This window comes from Muntiacus reevesi, chromosome 3, assembly GCF_963930625.1.
Source record: "Muntiacus reevesi chromosome 3, mMunRee1.1, whole genome shotgun sequence".
Classification (NCBI taxonomy): domain Eukaryota; kingdom Metazoa; phylum Chordata; class Mammalia; order Artiodactyla; family Cervidae; genus Muntiacus; species Muntiacus reevesi.
The window spans coordinates 101,297,087-101,320,193 of NC_089251.1; the positions used below are offsets into that span (position 1 = coordinate 101,297,087).

General features: G+C 40.7%; 1 pseudogene; it reads left to right on the forward strand.

Moving 5' to 3' along the window:
* Positions 1-20,837: 20,837 nt before the first annotated feature.
* LOC136163044 (integrin beta-1-binding protein 1 pseudogene) lies at positions 20,838-21,440 on the forward strand (annotated as a pseudogene).
* Positions 21,441-23,107: the final 1,667 nt, after the last annotated feature.

Here is a 23,107-nt window from a genome sequence, read left to right on the forward strand (position 1 = left end):
TTGCAAAACAACAGTTGACACAGAGAACACGTCACTGGCTGTGGCTGTCAGACCTTGCCTGGTTTCTCTGCTTTTCGCAGACCCTGGGAGAGTCACTTCCAGAGGCCTATCAGTTCTAGCAGTTGTGGAATGTTCTCTCTCCCTTCCCAGGGCAATGGTAGAAGATGCTGGTGATGGGAATTCTTGGAGGCCGGTCATCCTCTCTGACCCCAGTGGTCCCTTGCCAGCCAGGGCCTCTTGAGCTGCATCCACAGCTCCATCCCATTCCTACAGGCTGGTGGGAGCTGAGGTCCTTCACTGATGGCTCCTGCTCGCATCATCAAGGATGGTGCTGCTGATGGCAGGGAGTGGGCAACCTCCACTCTGTGGACTGGTGTTAAGAATCAAGGGGCAATCAGCAGACGAATGGATAAGGAAGCTGTGGTACATATACGCCATGGAATATTACTCAGCCATTAAAAAGAATCCATTTGAATCAGTTCTAATGAGATGGATGAAACTGGAGCCCATTATACAGAGTGAAGTAAGCCAGAAAGATAAAGACCATTACAGTATACTAACACATATATATGGAATTTAGAAAGATGGTAACGATAACCCTATACGCAAAACAGAAAAAGAGACACAAATGTACAGAACAGACTTTTGGACTCTGTGGGAGAAGGCGAGGGTGGGATATTTCAAGAGAACAGCATCGAAACATGTATATTATCTAGGGTGAAACAGATCACCAACCCATGTTGGATGCATGAGACAAGTGCTCGTGCACTGGGAAGACCCAGAGGGATCGGGTGGAGGGGGAGGTGGGGGGGGGATTGGGATGGGGAACACATGTAAATCCATGGCTAATTCAAGTCAATGTATGACAAAACCACTACAATGTTGTTAAGTAATTAGCCTCCAACTAATAAAGATAAATGAAAAAAAAAAAAAAAAAGAATCGAGGGGCAAAAAATATGGTCTCTAGATGAATAAAAGGAACCTGGGTCACTTTTCCCCAGTCCAGGCTCTGTTTGGTGTTTCAGTCCAGTAATTGTGCTGACCTAGAGGCTGAGGAGAATGAAATAAGTCTGCCTTTTAGCCATGTCAAACCTCTGAACTTGGTCCTGAAGGGGGCTGAGGATATCTGGGTGGTTAGTCCCATCCAGCCCCTCTTGGATGCTCTGAGCTGAAGAGATCACATGTTTTGCTACAGTTAAAAGTGCATCCGGGTACTGAGGGCCATTCCCACCTTAACAGCGCTGGGCAGCTGCACCCAGGCCCCCAGAGGATTGCTCGAGTTGCTGGGTTCTATATACATGATGGTATGTGGATCAGCCACAAGGAAGAATGAGACAATGCCATGTCCAGGCACAGGCCAGAGGTAGAGATGATCATAGCAAGTGCAATAAGAGACAGGGAGTGACAAATAGAATATGATCTCTCTTGTAGGTGGAATCTATAACTGGATACATAGGAGCTCTTTGAGCCAAGATAAACAGTTCACAGACTTAGAAAAAACTCATCTCTCTTACAGTTAGCAGAGAAGAAAGGTGTTGGGCACATAGAAATAAGCTACTTGTCTGACATGTGCACACTACTATTTAGAAAATAAGCCCCAAGGACCTACTCCATAACACTAGGAATGATACTCCACTTTCTGTCATAATCTATACAGGACCAGTCCCTGAAATACTGCATGTACACATCAGTGTGTGAGTGAATCAAGTGACTATGAATAAAAAACAAAAACAAAAAACCACCCACTGCCTTGTAATTCACATATATACTCAAGTTTAAATAACTGGATAAACACAATAAATATAGAAATATATGCTGAGTCTATTCCCCTTATCCCATGGTTACCTTGGCTGGTATAAGTAAGTGAACAGATTTGAATTAACGTAGGCACACATGTATGTATCCAGTGGATGATCCAAAAACGACCTGCTGAATAGCAGGTGGAAGTTTACTGAACACCCTGAAATCACCTAGATGGGAACAATAACTTGGGAGAGAATAGATAAATGCTCATCCATGAATGTATCAAGTTTCTGTATTCCTGAAACACATAAAATCAGAAGTCACATCTATTCCGATGTAAAATCACACTGAAGAGACAGGGTTTGGGCGAAAATGTGTGGGGCTGGGTAATGCTGCCGTCTTGTGGCCATTTTCTGTAACAACAGCTTGAAAAGCTGTGCTGATGGGCATTGGGTATTCTCAAGGCCAAAGAGTCTGAAAGTCAAAAGCAGCTGATCTCACCAAACCGCCTAGGGGTGGTGGTCATCAGAAAAGAACTTAAAACAGGGCCAAGGTACAGGACGCTGCATCAAGGGGTACGAGGAGCTCATCCTGGAAAAGAAAGCACACGAGAGGAGGTCGGTTTCGCTGAACATGAGAAATGCGATTCAAAACCACGGGAAGGAATCACCTCACAGCACTCGGAATGGCCATTGTCAGAAACCTGACAAACACCGATGGAGAAGGCGTGGAGAAAAGGGAATATTCCTCCCCAGACACTGGCAATAGACATTGGTAAGAGACACTATGAAGGATTGTGTGAGGCTTGTTAAAACAAAGAAAACGAGAATGAGGTTATGAATATCTAAAGGTTGGGAGGGATTCTATGAAAGTCTTAAGGAAAACAGGCAGGACACGTGGGCTACAAACTACAAGGTCTTTTTGGGTTTGGATGACATCATTGCAAGGTGTTTTGGAATCCATTTCCTAGAGCAATGGGAAATAAACCAAAACCAGGAAAATGCGACCTACTTCAATTTCAAAGCAGGTGTCTGATAAAGGAAACCTTGAGGAATGAAGAAGGCAACTTGGAATGCAAAGAAATATTTGCAAACCAAGATACCCACAAGCAATTCATCTCCAAAACCAACAAAAAGCTCGCATGTGGTAATATTTCAATAAAGTGGATTCCATAAAAGTATTGTATCCTTCTGTTTTTTTGTTCAGTTCAGTTCAGTCGCTCAGTCGTGTCCAGCACTTTGCGACCTCACGGACTGCAGCACACCCGGCTTCCCTGTCCATCCCCAACTCCCGGAGCTTGCTCACACCATCCAGTCGGTGATGCCATCCAACCATCTCACCCTGTGTCGTCTCCTTCTCCTCCTGCCCTCAATCTTTCCCAGCATCAGGGTATTTTCTAAGGAGACAGTTCTTTGCATCAGGGGGCCAAAGTATTGGAGTTTCAGCATCAGTCCTTCCAATGAATATTCAGGGTTGACTGCCTTTAGGATTGACTGATTTGATCTCCTTGCAGTCCAGGGGACTCTCAAGAGTCTTCTCCAACACCACAGGCAAAGGCATCAATTCTTTGGCACTTAGCCTTCTTTATCATCCAACTCTCACATCCATACATGACTACTGGAAAAACCATAGCTTTGACTAGACAGACCTTTGTTGGTAAAGTAGTATCTCTGCTTTTTAATATGCTGTCTAGTTTGGTCATAGCTTTTCTTCCAAGGAACAAGCATCTTTTCAGTTTATGGCTGCAATCACCATCTGCAGTGATTTTGGAGGCCTCAAAATAAAGTCTGCCACGGTTTCCATTGTTTCCCCTTTTTTTTGCCATGAAGTGATGGGACCAGATGCCATGATCTTAGTTTTTTGAATGTTGAGTTTTAAGCAAGCTTTTTCACTCTCTTTCACTTTCATGAAGAGGCTCTTTAGTTCCTCTTCTCTTTCTGCCACAGCTTTCCCTAAAAGTGAAAGTGAAAGTTGCTCAGTCGGACTCTTTACGACCCCAAGGACTAGTCTATAGAATTCTCTAGGCCAGAATACTGGAGTGGGTAGCCTTTCCCTTTTCGGAGGGATCTTCCCAACCCAGGGATGGAATCCAGGTCTACTGCATTGCAGGCAGATTCTTCACCTGCTGAGCCACGAGGGAAGGCTCAGCTTAACCTGGCGGCTCAGAGGGTAAAGCGTCTGCCTACAATGCAGGAGACCTGGGTTCGACCCCTGGGTCAGGAAGATCCCCTGGAGAAGGAAATGGCAACCCACTCCAGTACTCTTGCCAGGAAAATCCCACGGGCTGAGAAGCCTGGTAGACTACAGTCCACGGGATCCCAAAGACTTGGACTCGACTGAGCGACTTCACTTTCTTTCCGCTTGTCCCAGGAACTAAAGGTAGACTGAACACTGTTGCCGCCTTGTGGACAGTTTTTGTAACTAAAACTCGGGTTCACTGGCACCTCAGTTCACAAGGGTGAGTTACATCTGTTAATTACAGATGCCCTCAGGAAATGTCTTGGGGGTGTGTTTTGGGGAAATAAATTCCAAACACATCTGAGTTTCAGGAATCCAGTTGTCAAAGTTAAAGTGTCCTGACACCCTTTAAGGGGGGGAAAAAAACCAACCTTCACAACAGGACAAGATGCTAACTAAGGATCCCGAATTCCTGCCTGAATGCCAATCAAAACAATGGGAAATAAATCCCATCAGTCACAATCACCATCAGCACAAGTCTACAAACAATAAACGCAGGTGGGAGCCTGGAGGAAAAAGAATGCCCGTAAGCTGTCTGTGGGAATATACACTGGCAACAGTCAGCATAATGGACAGTCTCTGAATGCCTGAAGAAAAAACTCTCAGGGAGATCAAAACTAGGATCTGACATCCCCACACCTTGGCCTATATCTGGATTATAGATGAAAAGGCGCATGCACCCGACATACAGTGCAGCACAAGCTCTGTTACTGAGTCCTGGCTTGCTCTGCTCACTGCAAGACAGGCCAGTGAATTGGGGTTGAGGCAAGGTAGAGACTTTAATAGAGGAGCCCGCTGGCCAAGGAGATGGCAGGCTAGTGCCTCGAAATAACCGTCTTGTCAGGGCCCGATTGCCAGGCTCTTTTATGGATCAGAGATGAGGGGGGAAGCGAGGAAACTTTCAGTGGCCATCCCACCATCTTGTGGGAGAAGGGGGGCCATTTTGCTTGTCAGATGGGAGTGCCTGTCATCAGTGCTGGTGTTTTTAAATGTTGAGGCTTGTTTTCCTTTGTTCCTCTTGGAAAAGTTCCTACTTTACACTTGTAGACTTAGAAATATTTAACTTCAAACATAAAGGCAGTCTCTAAAGTTAAAAAATTTAGCACTTTTCTATTCATGGGAAAGTAATGCTCAAAATTCTCCAAGCCAGGCTCCAACAGTACGTGAACCATGAACTTCCAGATGTTCAAGCTGGTTTTAGAAAAGGCAGAGGAACCAGAGATCAAATTGCCAACATCCACTGGATCATCGAAAAAGCAAGAGCATTCCAGAAAAACATCTATTTCTGCTTTATTGACTATGCCAAAGCTTTTGACTACGTGGATCATAACAAACTGTGGAAAATTCTTAAAGCGATGGGAATACCAGACCACCTGACTTGCCTCTTGAGAAACCTATATGCAGGTCAGGAAGCAACAGTTAGAACTGGACATGGAACAACAGACTGGTTCCAAATGCGAAAAGGAGTACGTCAAGGCTGTATATTGTCACCCTGCTTATTTAACTTATATGCAGAGAACCTCATGAGAAACGCTGGGCTGGAAGAAGCACAAGCTGGAATCAAGATTGCTTGGAGAAATATCAATAACCTCAGATATGCAGATGAAACCACACTTATGGCAGAAAGTGAAGAACTAAAGAACCTCTTGATGAAAGTGAAAGAGGAATGTGAAAAGTTGGCTTAAAGCTCAACATACAGAAAACTAAGATCAATGGCATCTGGTCCCATCACTTCATGGTAAATAGATGGGGAAACAATGGAAACAGTGACAGACTCTTTTTTTGGGCTCCAAAATCACTGCAGATGATGACTGCAGCCATAAAATTAAGACGCTTGCTCCTTGGAAGGAAAGTTATGATCAACCCAGACAGCATATTAAAAAGCAGAGATACTACTTTACCAACAAAGGTCTGTCTAGTCAAAGCTATGGTTCTTCCAGTAGTCATGTATGGATGTGAGAGTTGGGCTATAAAGCTGAGCGCTGAAGAATTGATGCTTTTGAATTGTGGTGTTGGAGAAAACTCTTGAGAGTCCCTTGGACTGCAAGGAGATCCAACGACTCCATTCTAAAGGAAAGCAGTCCTGAATATTCATTGGGAGGACTGAAGCTGAAACTCCAATACTTTGGCCACCTGATGCGAAGAACTGACTCATTGGAAAAGGCCCTGATGCTGGGAAAGGTTGAAGGCGGGAGGAGAAGGGGACAACAGAGGGTGAGATGGTTGGATGGCATCACTGACTTGATGGACATGAGTTTGAGTAAGCTCTGGGAGTTGGTGATGGACAGGGAACCCTGGCGTGCTGCAGTTCATCGGGTCGCAGAGTCGGACATGACTGAGAGACTGGACTGAACTGATTAACAGCTATTGTTGCCCACTATAGTCTGTTTATTAAAGCTCTGGACCCCCTTGTTCGGGTCTCAGAGCTTGGAGTGTTAACTCCTCTGGGCCCGCCAGAGTAATAAACCTGAGTTCTCCAGCTCTTGGATTGTGGTGCCTGGTTTCTCGATTATTGGTTTTTGCACTAGCTCATACTGAATGGCTGCGATTGCTGATTCCATTTCTCAGGCTTTCCCCTCTAGCTCATGAATGACCATTACTGGGAAACATTTCATGATCAAATTCGGTCCCAAGGCACTGGTAGGCTCATCCCAGTACAGTAAAAAAATTCGTGATTTTTTCACTCCAGGTGATAAGTTTTGGACTAGACCCCATCAATAATTCAATTCTCTGGATTCTATCTAACTATAATCCAGGAGACGTTTTCCCTCAGGCTTCTTCCCATATCTAGAACCACACTATTACAACTATTTCTTCTAAAATGTTTAGTAATTGAAGGTTTGTTGGAGACCTGATTTATACACTGGTTACTGTAAGAGGCAACAATCTTAAAATTAGACAGGATATAAGTAATGCAGACAATGACATAGAGCAGCAGCATAGACAAAGCATGATTTGAAAACAAAAAACAAATTTGACTAATGATTAGTATAACTATTTATAATCCATTTATAATAATAGAGTGGCCAAAGGAGCCATAACTGATTTAATGAGCTATCTGCAGTTTCATTGCATTGCCTGTGTACACTTATGCACAGCTTAATCTTTGAAACAAGCATATGTTACTGGCAGGATCAACCAGGTAGAGAGAAAAAGATAAATGTTCCTAAAGGCATAAATCTATGAAACTATTTATTGCAAGTCATAGTTAATTGAAGGAGAAGTTTTTCTTACACCTGGAAAACACAGATTGAAACCAATAATTCTTTCAGATAGAAACCATAAAATTACAATCATACCAGTTTACTCAGTTCTATGTAGCTAATCTTTTTTGTTAACAGTTTTATGAAGTCCTCAGGTTTCTCAATGTAATTCTTCAGTTTTTTTTTTTTTACTCAAATCAGTATTATGTCCTGAAAGTCAGAAACTTGTAAAGTCCTTTTCATAAATCTTGAAGAGGAAACATTTTGCTAAGGCCTTAGAGTGAAGCTATCACTGTGTATATTAACAAAAGACTTAAGGAGGTTTAGATCTCATCACTGCTGTGACACACAACATCTTCATAACTAAAATTAATACTTAAAGAAGGCAAGTTTAAATCTCATCACTGCTGTGACATAAAACACCTTCATAACTAAAATTAACAAAAGACTTACAGAAGGCAAGTTTATATCTCATCTCTGCTGTGACATACAACACCTTCATAACTAAAATTGAAGGAGGAAACAGAACAGGCTCCATTTTGAAAGCAGGACTCCATCTTGGGCCACTGTGGCTTTTGAGCTATATGCCCAGTATCTATGGAAATTACTGGAAAACCAGACCACCCCCTCCCCCCCAGCCCCGGATGGAAGAGCCCCTGGGCTTGTACCTAGACTCTCTATTGCCTAAAAGAATACCCTAATTTTCTGTGTAACCAAATAGAATCACAAATTCTATTACGCTTATTGGGTTTTGATCACAGGCCTATTGATAATTGTCCACTGTTAACTACCTAGGGTTAAGGCATAGGATTAAGGCATACAAATCACAGGTTAACTTTGATTGTATCTTCCTTTTCTTTTGTTCAGACTAGTTTCAGAGAATTTGGGGAGGTGGGTTTGAGCATGAAAACTTAGGGTATATAAGATTTTTACAAAAACTGGTCGGGGTCCTTGGCTAAGGGCAGACTCCACTTTCGGCCCGCTGGTATAATAAACTGCACTCCACTATTGGCATTGTCCTTCTGAGTGAGTTTGTTTCCCAGAACGCATGGCTACAACAAAATTATGACCAACAATATTTTATCAGGACATATCAGATATTTAGGGACTCCATATAATCTCTAGAATATCAGTACCATTTACCATATAATTTAGAGCTTATTATTTATTCAGTAATAATTGTTAAACTTATTTATGTTAAACTTCCCTTACAGTTTAACGTACCAAATAAAACTGATTAGTTTAATATCTCCCTATGGGGGCCCCTCAGGGGCCCTTTGAAATACTCTAAGGTTAGTTAGAGTTCAAAGGAACTTTACTAAAATTAGTATATTGGGCACCTACCGACCTGGGTAGTTCTTCTTTCAGTATCCTATCAATTTGCCTTTTCCTACTGTTCATGGGGTTCTCAAGGCAAGAATTCTGAAGTGGTTTGCCATTCCCTTCTCCAGTGGGCCACATTCTGTCAGACCTTTCCACCATGACCCGAGCATCTTGAGTGGCCCCACACGGCATGGCTTAGTTTCACTGAGTTAGATAGGACTGTGGTCCTGTGATCAGATTGGCTAGTTTTCTGTGATTATGGTTTCAGTCTGTCTGCCCTTTGATGCCATCTTGCAACACCTACCGTCTTACTTGGGTAAGATGCTAATATTACCAAAATGCTAAAGGAGATCAGTGGAGAAATAACTCCAGAAAGAATGAAGGGATGGAGCCAAAGCAAAAACAATACCCAGTTGTGGATGTGACTGGCAATAGAAGCAAGGTCCGATGCTGTAAAGAGCAATACTGCATAGGAACCTGGAATGTTAGATCCATGAATCAAGGCAAATTGCAAGTGGTCAAACAGGAGATGGCAAGAGTGAACATCAACATTTTAGGAATCAGTCCTAGAATTTAACTTAGATGACCATTATATCTACTACTGTGGGCAGGAATCTATTAGAAGAAATGGAGTAGCCATCATGGTCAAAAAAAGAGACCAAAATGCAGTCAATCAGTCAGTTTAGTCGCTCAGTCGTGTCTCTTTGCGACCCCATGAATCGCAGCACACCAGGCCTCCCACCAGTCCATCACCAACTCCCAGAGTTTACTCAAACTCATGCCCATCAAGTCAGTGATGCCATCCAACCATCTCATCCTCTGTCGTCCCCTTTTTCTCCTGCCCCCAATCCCTCCCAGCATCAGGGTCTTTTCCAATGAGTCAACTCTTCGCATGAGGTGGCCAAAGTACTGGAGTTTCAGCTTCAGTATCAGTCCTTCCAATGAACATCCAGGACTGATCTCCTTTAGGATGGACTGGTTGGATCTCCCAAATGCAGTACTTGGATGCAATCTCAAAAACGACAGAATGATCTCTGTTCGTTTCCAAGGCAAATCATTCAATATCATGGTAATCCAAGCTAGTAACACTGAAGAAGCTGAAGTTGAACGGTTCTATGAAGACCTACAAGACCTTTTAGAACTAACACCCAAAAAAGATGTCCTTCTCATTATAGGGGACTGGAATGCAAAAGTAGGAAGTCAAGAAACACCTGGAGTAACAGGCAAATTTGGCCTTGGAGTACGGAATGAAGCAGGGCAAAGGCTAATAGAGTTTTGCCAAGAGAACACACTGGTCATAGCAAACACCCTCTTCCAACAACACAAGAGAAGACTCTACACATGGACATCACCAGATGGTTGACACCAAAATCATATTGATTATATTCTTTGCAGCCAAAGAAGGAGAAGCTCTATACAGTCAGCAAAAACAAGACTGGGAGCTGACTGTGGCTCAGATCATGAATTTGTTATTGCCAAATTCAGACTTAAATTGAAGAAAGTAGGGAAAACCACTATACCATTCAGGTATGACCTAAATCAAATCCCTTATGATTATACAGTGGAAGTGAGAAATAGATTTAAGGGACTAGGTCTGATAGACAGAGAGCCTGATGATCTATGGACGGAGGTTCGTGACATTGTACAGGAGACAGGGATCAAGACCATCCCCACGGAAAAGAAATGCAAAAAGGCAAAATGGTTGTCTGAGGAGGCCTTACAAATAGCTGTGAAAAGAAGAGAAGCAAAAAGCAAAGGAGAAAAGGAAAGATATTCCCATTTGAATGCAGAGTTCCAAAGAACAGCCAGGAGAGATAAGAAAGCCTTCCTCAGCAATCAATGCAAAGAAATAGAGGAAAACAACAGAATGGGAAAGACTAGAGATCTCCTCAAGAAAATCAGAGATACCAAGGGAACATTTCACGCTAAGATGGGTTCAGTAAAGGACAGAAATTGTATGAACCTAACAGAAGCAGAAGATATTAAAAAGAGGTGGCAAGAATACACAGAAGAACTGTACAAAAAAGATCTTCACGACCCGGATAATCACAGTGGTGTGATCACTCACCTAGAGCCAGACATCGTGGAATGTGAAGTCAGGTGGGCCTTAGAAAGCATCACTATGAACAAAGCTAGTGGAGGTGATGGAATTCCAGTTGAGCTATTTCAAATCCTGAAAGATGATGCTGTGAAAGTGCTGCACTCAATATGCCAGCAAATTTAGGCAACTCAGCAGTGGCCACAGGACTGGAAAAGGTCAGTTTTCATTCCAATCCCTAAGAAAGGCAACGCCAAAGAATGCTCAAACTACCACACAATTGCACTCATCTCACATGCTAGTAAAGTAATGCTTAAAATTCTCCAAGCCAGGCTTCAGCAATACGTGAGTCGTGAACTTCCAGATATTCAAGCTGGTTTTAGACAAGGCAGAGGAACCAGAGATCAAATTGCCAACATCCGCTGGATCATCGAAAAAGCAAGAGCGTTCCAGAAAAACATCTATTTCTGCTTTATTGATTATGCCAAAGCCTTTGACTGTGTGGATCACAGTAAACTGTGGAAAATTCTGAAAGAGATGGGCATACCAGACCACCTGACCTGCCTCCTGAGAAACCTTTATGCAGGTCAGGAAGCAACAGTTAGAACTGGACATGGAACAACAGACTGGTTCCAAATAGGAAAAGGAGTACGTCAAGGCTGTATATTGTCACCCTGCTTATTTAACTTATATGCAGAGTACATCATGAGAAACGCTGGGCTGAAAGAAGCACAAGCTGGAATCAAGATTGCTGGGAGAAATATCAATAACCTCAGATATGCAGATGACACCACCCTTATGGCACAGAGTGAAGAGGAACTGAAAAACCTCTTGATGACAGTGAAAGAGGAGAGTGAAAAAGTTGGCTTAAAGCTTAACATTCAGAAAACTAAGATCATGGAATCTGGTCCCATCACTTCATGGGAAATAGATGGGGAGACAGTGGAAACAGTGTCAGACTTCATTTTTTTGGGGCTCGCTCCAAAATCACTGCAGATGAAATTAAAAGACACTTGCTCCTTGGAAGGAAAGTTATGACCAACCTAGATAGCATATTAAAAAGTAGAGACATTACTTTGCCAACAAAGGTCCGTCTGGCCAAGGCTATGGCTTTTCCAGTGGTCATGTATGGATGTGAGAGTTGGACTGTGAAGAAAGCTGAGTGCTGAACAATTGATGCTTTTGAACTGTGGTGTTGGACAAGCCTCTTGAGAGTCCCTTGGACTGCAAGGAGATCCAACAAGTCCATCCTAAAGATCAGTCCTGGATGTTCATTGGAAGGACTGATGCTGAAGCTGAAACTCCAATACTTTGGCCACCTCATGCGAAGAGTTGACTCATTGGAAAAGACCCTGATGCTGGGAGGGATTGAGGGCAGGAGGAGAAGGGGATGACAGAGGATGAGATGGTTGGATGGCATCACTGACTTGATGGGCATGAGTTTGAGTAAACTCCGGGAGTTTGTGATGGACAGGGAGGCCTGGTGTGCTGCTATTCGTAGAATTGCAAAGAGTCGGACACAACTGAGCGACTGAACTGAACTGATAGACTGGAAATTTGTGTCCTTTCTCCAAAATCATAAGTTAACTTCTTTATAATGTGGTGGTAGTTGGAGGTGGACCCTAGGAAATGACTAGATCATAAAGTTGTGGTTCTCATGAATGGAATCAATAACCTTATAAAGAGACCCCCAAGAACTCACTTGGTCTTTCAGCCATGTGAAGACAGGAAAAAGGTGACTATCAACTCAGTGGGAAACCTACCAGACTTGGAATCTGCTAAAAGTTTAATATTTGACTTCCAAGAGAGAAAACCTCTGAAAAATAAATGTTCATTGTTTAAACCCTCCAGTGGTATTCTGGTGTGCTGCCCAAATGGACCACGAGAGAGAAACTTAGTTAATTTTCAACTTTGTGTAGTTATTTCCTGTGAAAATTTAAAAGTCTTTGTTAATTGTCTGTGATTACCGGTCTGTAATCACACTGAAGTCAAAGTAAGTTGCTTAATTGTCTGTGTGCTCTCAGTTTCTTGCACAACATATAGACAGTAAGTTTCACTCTGCAGAGATTGTCAGTTACTTTAATTCTTCATCTATTAAGAATTACTACTAATGAATTTTGATGAATGCTTTTTACATTAAATATATGTATATATTTGCTACAAATATTTACTCTTCTTTGATGTTTGCTTTAAATATTTATGTTATTTATGTTTTAGTTATGAGTGTTTATTATAAAATGTTATTTTAATATTCTTTTACTTTTTTATTTATTCTATCACACATTCTTGGAAAATTCCATACTCTTTCAATACATTTATAAAATTTAACCTTAATTAAAAAAATTAACTATTGGGTCAATTAACTCTCTTCCCATCATGACATCAGTTTGAAGTTCAGGAACCCAAGTTCTACATTCAGACTGCTTTTACATCAAAAGAAACAGTCAACAAAATGAAAAGCTAACCTATGGGGTGGGAGAAAACATGGGCAAATTATGTATCTCATGGGTTTCTCCAGTTGCTCAGCAATGAAGAATCCACCTGCAGTGCAGGAGATGCAGAAGACTCAGATTCAATCCCTGGGTTGGAAAAATCCTTTGGAGGAGGGCATGGAAACCCACTTCAGTATTATTGCCTTTGAGAATCCCATGAACCGAGGAGCGTAGCGGTCTGCAGTCCACAAGTCAGACATGACTGAAGCGGATATACACACACAGCACATGACTCATAATGAGTTAATAAATAAAATATATAAGGAACTTCTACAACTAAATAGCAAGAACCTCCCCTGCAAATAACCAAACTTAAACATGGACAAAGAAACTGAATATTTTTTGAAAGAAGACATAGAAATTGCTAAAAGGAAATTGGAAAATGCTCATACTGCTAATCAACAGAGAAATGCAATCAAAACCCAAATGAATCATCACCCCACACCTGTAAGGATGGTATATCAAATATTCACCAACAAAAGACTTTGATGAGGATATAGTGAAAATGGAAGCCTACTATACTATTGGTGGGACTATAAATTTGTTCAGTGACCATGGAGAACATTATGGAGGTTTCTTAAGATATTAAAAGTAAAACTACTGTACAATTCATCAATTCAATGCTCATGTAAATATTCAAAAATATGACACCAGGATTTTGAAGAGGTATTCAAACATCCGTGATCAACATAAAATCAACCAAAACATCCACTGATGGATGAAGACATAAAGAAAATATTATATATAGATAGTATATATGCACACACACACACACACACACACACACACACACACACATACACATGCTTTGTGCTGTACCTCGCTCAGTCACTCAGTTGTGTCTGACTCTTTGTAACCCCACTGACTGCAGTCCACCTGGCTCCTCTGTTCATGGAGACTCTCCAGGCAGAAATGCTAGTCTGGGTGGCCATGCCCTCCTTCAGGGGATCTTCCCAGCCCAGGGATTGAGCCCAGATCTCCCACACTGCGGGAGGATTCTTTGCCATCTGAACCACCAGGCAAATCCAAGAACACTGGAGTAGGTAGCCTAGCCCTTCTTAGGAGATCTTCTCAACCAAGGAATCAAATCTAGATCTCCTGCATTGCAGGTGGATTCTTTACCAGCTGAGCTACCAGGGAAGTCCCATATATGCCTTATATCCCCCCCAAAAGGTAGATTTTTTTCCTCAAAAATGGTCTTCTTGAAGTAATAGTAAGGAAAAAACTATTATGGATTCAAAAACTTATGAAAGGTTTGTAGAAAGTGAGCCCTGAAAAAGGAGTTTTGTGTATGAGAGGATTGAGAATAGATTAAATTTAATTGGGTAAAGGAATTTTGTTGTTAAAATATGCAGGTTTAGGATTCAATTTGGTTACTCTTGATAAAGAGAACAAGTTTACTTTGATGTGGCTTTTGATAAAGCTTATGTGAACTTTCTTGCCTTTAAGTGAAACTGTATTTGCTTTTGAAATATTTTGTCACTTTGATTAAATGAATAAATATTCACCTGATTGTATCTGAACAAGTGGTTTAAAACTTCTTGATATTTTTAATAAACTTCCTATCAAATTCTAATGAAAGCTCTCTTGACTCCTTAAATCTGGAATGCTTCAGAGGATCCCTGAGTGATGTTGGAGATAAATATTAATATTAAACCAACTAGGATTATTTGGTATATTAAATTACAAAGGAAGCATTGTCAAATAAATAATAAATTCTGCAGATTATGCAGCATGGACAAATATTAGTAGAGATGTTCTAGATATTACATATGTGAATCACATAGAATTGAATAAACTGATAAACATGGTTGTATTTTTTTGACCTGTCTGAAATATTACTGACTTAATGTTTTGTTTTAGATGTGAGGAAACTTTCTCCTTAAACAAATAATGATTTTCAATAACTTGGTAAATTATACCTTTGTAAATAAAATTAGAACATTTATTATTTTCTCTCTCAAGTCATCCATTCAGGAAATGGAAGTTCTTAGGTTCCTATCAGCTTTATCAGGTAAATCTGGAAGGCCATGGGCTGACTGGTGATATTTCAGGGCCTGAAAACGGGAGGAATTCACCTAAATTTGTAGCATGAAATCTGTGTCAGGCACTTGGCATGGCTTTCCTGGCCTTGAGAAAGAGGCCTTTTAGAAGCTGAGACAGGTTTTTAAGAAAAGTTCCAGCACAACCAATTTAAAAGAGCCTTTATGATCAAATAAAAAGCTATGGCTCATCCATCCATAATAAAAGCAGGTGGCCACTGTGGGTGTAACCTCAGACACAGCCCTGTACCACCAAGAACTTGCATTCTCTGAGCAGCGTCAGAGGGTTTTATTTCTATCACAATCTTTACATTTTCATATTTTATTACTATGAAACACTCACATACCTCAGCAGGCACTAACAGCGTGTTTGTGAGATAGAGGTTATTATTATTACTATTCTTACATTTCAAATGAAGAACATTGAAATTCAAAAAAGTTAAGTAATCTGCCCATTGTTAGAGACAGAGTGAATGTTTGCATCTTTATTATTCTAAGTCCAATTGTGATACTCTTCCAACCACTTCAAATGATATTGGAATAAAAGACAGCATTTCATTAAAACCTCACTTGTTTTGTAGTAATCGAAATGCTTTTCTTTCTGATTACAGAGTTATATAATGTGCCTGTGTATATAAGAAGTTGGCACTCAGAAAGCTGTGTGGCCTGCTGGTTCTAGGTTGGTGTGGAATATAAAGTATAAAGAAGACATCTGCCAGTACTCTCTTGACATACATACAACATACCCAACATTTAAAATTGTATTGGGTTTATTAGTCTGTTGCAAAGAAGTTGTCAGTTCTTCTAAAAAAACAATTGTCCTCCATTTAAACTAATGTGAATATTTTGAGTGTTCTCAAAAGGTCAGAAGGACATTACAAAATTAAAATTTACTGTTCTTATTTTACAGAAACAATGGAAGATTAGAAAAGATAAATAACTAGACCACACAACAGGTAAGTCAGCTTTAAACCCAAATACTCTTACTCCACATCCTATGAACTTTACATTATATAGAATTCCTTGGGGCTGGTATTTGATTATGGTTTAGAATATAAAAATATTTTTGATTGCATGTCAAGGAAGTGACCCATTATTAAATTACCAACTGTTAGTAGCAACTAAGTGCAGGTATTTTTCAAAGGCACATAGTAGAATAGATCTGTGAAAACATTCACTATTAGAATGTTAGCTTAACACTTAGCCCCTTGAATCTGGAATCTTTGTTGAAAACTGCTTTAAGAGATCATTTAAATGGGATATACAAAAACAAAACAGGAATCATTAGTCCACTGTTGACCAAAGAAAATATTTCTCAGCTAAACAACTCAAATAAATTATAAGAATTTGTTTTTAAATATGAATATTTCATAAATAAAGTCTGATTCAAAATAAAAATATGTGTGTATGTCATAGATGTGTTTATCATTTTCTCTTTTGACAGAAAGATCCTGCCTGCAATTTCAAGGGTCCATGTGTTTTATTGAAAAAACAAAATCAATCAACACTATAGTGCAGCAATCTTTAGGAAATGTTATTGCTATAAAATTATTATGCAGAGTAAGAACGCTATCTTTAGGATGAGGAGATATGAGTTTTATTTCATATTATGTCATCATCTTCTGTAACTTTAAACCAGTCATCCCTATTTCTACAAGTAGTTTCCTTAAGTAAATGGAAACTCTTTCCAATTTCTGTGATTCTGCCCAAGCCAGTATGATACTGCCATAAACATAGTTGCTTCTACTTCATTTAGAAGTAAAATTGGAAGAATTATGAGACTACAATCCACTTCCCCAAACTGTTCCATTTCTGAACAGTTTAGGAGATGCTCTCTGCGATTAAAGTACCTTGGGATTGGACTAACGTAATATGAGCTCTACTTTGGAGTGCCTTCTGCCTTTGGTATTGTGCTTCTCTACCCATGGAAATGCACAACACTGCCCATAAGAACAATTTGGCGGGTGCCTGGTTTTTGTGAAATTAGTCCCTGAAACTATCAAAAGGCAAACCACACCTCGACTATTTTACAATTAACTATGAGAAGATTCATATATAATTTCTTCTGCTTTCATTCTATTTTAGCCTTCAAGCTTGAGAATCTGTGTGGCTCTTTCTTAGTGGTTTTCAACCATTCTGTCCTTGGATTTGTAATCTGAAACCACATTTTCCTGGTATAGCTCCAGGACCTCCTTTAAAAAAATATATTTCAAAGGACACTCTTCACTGATTTAGACCTAACTCTGTTTCCATTTTGGTGCAACTCTAGGGCTTAGACAGCTGGACTAGACAGGTATAGGAGTTGTAAAGTGATCTCTTTGTACTGTACCATAACTATTTAAGTAAAAGTTGAATGGCCACTCAATGAGCATAGTGAATGGAGTTCAATCTTTATGAGCTTGGAATTGATGCCCTTGTCAGTACATGCTGTTTTTCTGATAGGATTCTGCCTTTCATTCCAGAGTGACACTCAGAAAAATCCATATTTCTATAGTTTGTTAGATAGTCTCAAATCCTCATTCAGACTGTCTTTGGTATCTGCTATCACTCAAATTATTACTGCCCTATAATATTGGGGTGTTTAGTCAAACTATGTTTAATTATGTGGTTTCAGTTTTCTTTTTCTTCATGACATATGCTGCTCACAGTGACACATATTTTGGAGCCAATTAAAAGTTAAGTACAACCTATTTTTCCTCTATTAATACAACCATATTTGAACATGGTGTGTGTTTCTATGTAAGAAAATTTCTCAATTAAATTGAAATAAATACATTTTCAATATAATATCAAATATTGGTATTTATTTTAGTAGGTAATTGTAATAGACCCTACATGAGGTGGCAACCTGAGCTTCTCATGACACTTAGGTTGAAAAACAGTAGTTTAAAGAAATCTTGTACCTGCATTTAGTGCCCTGGCTTCTTATTCTGAATTTGCAAATGGTGTTTTGATTCTATGTCTTGTATTTCCTTGCTATTAATTGTGGCTATTTTTTTTTTTCTATTTAGTAGGATTTATTATGCTTCCCCCCCTTCTTTGTAGGACTATTATGAAGTAAATTTAAATGACTGAAATATATGTGTCCTACCATCTCTGAGTATAATTTGATAGACTTATTTTCATCAGTTTCACATTAGTCTAATTCCAGAATAAATTAAAGATATAGCCATTTTGAAAAAGTATTGTAAGCTTTATTTGTTGTGAAGTGCCAATATTATTGTTGCTGTTGTTCAGTTGCCAAGTCATGCCCAACTATTTGTGGCAAATACTATTATAAAGTTTGTATTGTCACTTAAGGTATATCTGAAAACAATAGTAAAAATTATGATTTGCATGAATGGTAGACAGGTGGAAAATACGAAGTATTATCATGAAAAAAAATTTACATCAGATAGTTATCCACTTAAGTGACTAATTTATATAACGGTGATATTCAGGCTCTGTATTAATCTTATTTGTTGTCAAATGCCTAAATTCATGAATGGTTAACTTATTATGTTCTCTTGTCATAGTGTTTTGTTTTCATGTAGACCTAAGGAGAAGTTCAAAATTAAAGATGAGTACTAAAAAAGCTATCCTCCAAAGTCCATTTAATTTATATGAAATAACTGAATTGTTGGCACGGTATGCTAAGAATGACGAAATACCCTTGGGGTTCAATTAGCCAGAGTTAAGAAACTTCACAAAATTTACCTACAAATAGAACATCTGATTGTACTTTTAAGAGTCAACAGACAGACCTTACAGAAAGGTACAATTTATAAATAAACGAAGACACTTACAGGCAGTTTTAATCATATAACTTCTTTGTTTATGAACTAACAGCTGCCTTGGGCTCTGGCCATGGACCTATATCACACAAGTTTATAGGTGAGATTTTTATTTTCAGGAAAACATATAAACTCATGTTTAAATGGGTTTTGCAAATCATATAATCATGCCTTATCCACACTTAACTGAAATTTGGCACCCTTCTTTAGCATGCAAAATATCAAGAAAGGTAGACTCAACTACAATACTCCCAATATAGAAATAAAGATATTTTGCTTTTTCCCTATTGATGCATATTTAAATTAGGATTAAAAATAATTAGTGTTAAGACTAATATCAGAAGATGGCGGAGGAATAGGAAGGGGAGACCACTTTCTCCCCTACAAATTCATCGAAAGAACATTTGAACGCTGAGCAAACTCCACAAAACAACTTCTGATCGCTAGCAGAGGACATCAGGTGCCCAGAAAAGCAGCCCATTGTCTTCGAAAGGAGGTAGGACAAAATATAAAAGATAAAAAGAGAGACATAAGAGTTAGGGATGGAGACCCATCCCAGGAAGGGAGCCGTAATTGAGGAAGTTTCCAAACACCAGGAAACCCTCTCACTGACGCGTCTGGGGGGAGTTTTCAAATCTCAGAGGGCAACCTAATTGGGAGGAAAAAGAAAGAAAACTCACAAATTACTTGCCTAAAAGCATCTCCCAGCAGAAAAGTACTTCAGACGCTCACATCCGCCACCCGCAAGTGGGGGCCGAATGGAGAGGACCTGTTGGTATTGCTTAGGAACAAAGGAAGGACTGAGCAATTCCAGAGAAGAGCTAGCCGGCTGCGGGCTGGCCCATCCCCCGCCCGAGGCAGGGGGGAGGGGAAAGGGGCATATGCGGCCCCAGAGACGGCATCCCCTACCAGGCTGCAAACAGGCTTCCAGTTTCTAACCAAAGACTCCCTGAGATTCTGGATGGTTGACATGCGCTGGGAGAGTCGCGGCTAGAGACCAGCTGCCCAGAACAGACACAAGACGCACCCGACCGGCGCGCACGGAAACTGAGGCTGGGACCGCGGAGGGGATAAGGCGCACTGCACCCGAGGAGAGTGTGTTCCTCAAGCTCCTGGCTGCCTGAGCTGCTCGGCCGGGGAAGGCACAAAAGGCAGGCCCGACCGAGTCTGCGCTTCTGTGGAGTACCCGAAAACTGGAACCGCAAGCAACGCAGGGCCCGCAACCTTCCTATAGAGCAGCCTGGAGACTGAGCAGTGTAGACAGGGAGAGCACATGCCGCGAGCAGGGGCAAACCTCATGTGGCCGGAACACTGCGAGTGACCTTCACACAAGCCAGTGACATTTGTCTGCAGGGACCCTCCCTCCCCACAGCACAAACGAACCTAAACGAGAGACCACCTCTACTCTCTCCCCCTTTTGACTCTCCTTTTTCTCCCCCAAATCACCTCTATTTTCTCCCCCACTTCTCTTCTCAATCCAATTCTGTGAATCTCTGTGGGTGTTCTGGGCTATGGAGAACACTTAGGGAAGAGAGTACTGCGTAGATCTGTCTCTCTCCTCTTGAGTCCCCCTTTTTCTCCTCCTGCTCATCTCTATCTCCCTCCTCCCTCTCCTCTTCTTCATGTAACTCTGTGAACTTCTCTGGGTGTCCCTCACGGTGGAGAATCTTTTCACCATTAACCTAGAAGTTTTATTATCAGTGCTGTATAGTTGGAGAAGTCTTGAGGCTATTGGAAGAATAAGACTGGGAGCTGGTGCTGGAATTAGAACCCGAGGAGCCGCCAAGGCTCCTCTGGTTGCCCGGGCGGGGGTTATCTGATGCCTGAGTGCGGACGGCGCAAAGGTACCCTGTTTTTCTGTCAAGAGCTGACCATGTCAGAGTGAAAGGAAGCTATCTTTGCAGACTGCTGTCTGTGGAACCTTTGAAGATGGTAGAATAGCATTCGATTCTGCAAGGAGCCTGTCCATCAAGCTATGGTGGAAGATGTTTCGGAAAGGCAAAAAGCACCACAGCAGTAGCAATTCCCAGAGCAGTGAAATCAGTACCAAGAGCAAGTCTGTAGACTCCAGCCTTGGGGGGCTCTCACGGTCCAGCACTGTGGCAAGCCTTGACACCGATTCCACCAAGAGCTCAGGACAAAGCAATAACAATTCAGACACCTGTGCAGAATTTCGAATAAAGTATGTTGGTGCCATTGAGAAACTGAAACTCTCAGAGGGGAAAAGTCTCGAAGGGCCACTGGACCTGATAAATTATATAGATGTTGCTCAACAAGATGGAAAGTTGCCCTTCGTTCCACTGGAGGAAGAATTTATCATGGGAGTTTCCAAGTGAGGTATAAAAGTGTCCACATCAGATCAGTATGACCTTCTGCATCAGCACGCTCTGTATTTAATCATCTGGATGGTGTGTTATGATGATGGTCTTGGGGCAGGAAAGAGCTTACTGGCTCTGAAGACCACAAATGCGAGCAACCAAGAATACAGCCTGTGGGTTTACCAGTGCAACTGTCTGGAACAAACACAAGTAATCTGCAAAGTATTATCCACTGCTTTCGACTCTGTATTGACTTCTGAGAAACCTTGAATTCTGCAAGGGGGAAGTAAGCTTCATGTGCAAATTCAGCTGTTTTCTCAATAGTTTCTGTTTCCAGTCTGCAGTGTTGAACTGTTAGGTAAATATGAGCAATCTTTTGCTCTCGATTTTCTGAAGAAAATGCAGTGTATAAAATACCAGTCATTTGTAAAAAAAAAAAAAAAAAAAAAGAATAAGACGGAAATTCGGAGGCAGGAGACTTAAGCCCAAAACCGGAGAACACCAGAGAACTCCTGACTACAGGGACATTAAGTAATAAGAGATCATCCAAAAGCCTCCATACCTACACTGAACCAACCACCACCCAAGAGCCAATAAGTTTCAGAGCAAGACATACCACACAAATTCTCCAGCAATGCAGGAACATAGCCCTGAGCGTCAATATACAGGCTGCCCAAAATCACACCAAATCCATAGACCCATCTCAAAACTCACTCCTGGACACTCCATTGCACTCCAGAGAGAAGAAATCCAGTTCCATGCACCAGAACACCAACACAAGCTTCCCTGACCAGAAAACCTTGACAAGCCAATCGTCCAACCCCACCCACTGGAAGAAACCTCCGCAATAAAAAGGAACAACAGACCACCAGAATACAGAAAGGCCAATTCAAACACAGCAATCTGAACAAGATGAAAAGGCAGAGAAATACCCAGCAGGTAAAAGAACATGAAAAATGCCCACCAAGCCAAACAAAAGAGGAGGAGATAGCGAATCTACCTGAAAAAGAATTTAGAATAATGATAATAAAAATGATCCAAAGTCTTGAAAACAGAATGGAGTTACAGATAAATAGCCTGGAGAAGATGCAAGAAATGTTTAACAAGGACCTAGAAGAAATAAAAAAGAGTCAATTAAAAATGAATAATGCAATGAATGAGATCAAAAACACTCTGGAGGGACCCAACAGTAAAATAATGGAGGCAGAAAACAGGATAAGTGAGGTAGAAGATAAAATAGTGGAAACAAATGAAGGTGAGAGGAAAACAGAAAGAAGAATCAAAAGAAATGAGGACAACCTCAGGGACCTCTGGAACAATGTGAAACACCCCAACATTCGAATCATAGGAATCCCAGAAGAAGAAGACAAAAAGAAAGGCCATGAGAAAATACTTGAGGAGATAATAGCTGAAAACTTCCCTAAAATGGGGAAGGAAATAGTCACACAGGTCCAAGAAACCCAGAGAGTCCCAAATAGGATAAACCCAAGGCGAAACACCCCAAGACATATATTAATCAAATTAACAAAGATCAAACACAAAGAACAAATACTAAAAGCAGAAGGGAGAAACAACAAATAACACACAAACGGATTCCCATAAGGATAACAACTGATCTATCAATAGAAACCCTTCAGGCCAGAAGGGAATGGCAGGACATACTTAAAGCAATGAAGGAGAATAAACTACAACCCAGATTACTGTACCCAGCAAAGATCTCATTCAGATATGAAGGAGAATTCAAAAGCTTTACAGACAAGCAAAAACTGAGAGAATTCAGTGCCACCAAACCAGCTTTTCAACAAATGCTAAAGGATCTTCTCTAGATAGGAAACACAGAAAGGTTGTATAGACGCGAACCCAAAACAACAAAGTAAGTGGCAATGGGACAATACTTATCAATAATTACTTTAAATGTAAGTGGGTTGAATGTCCAA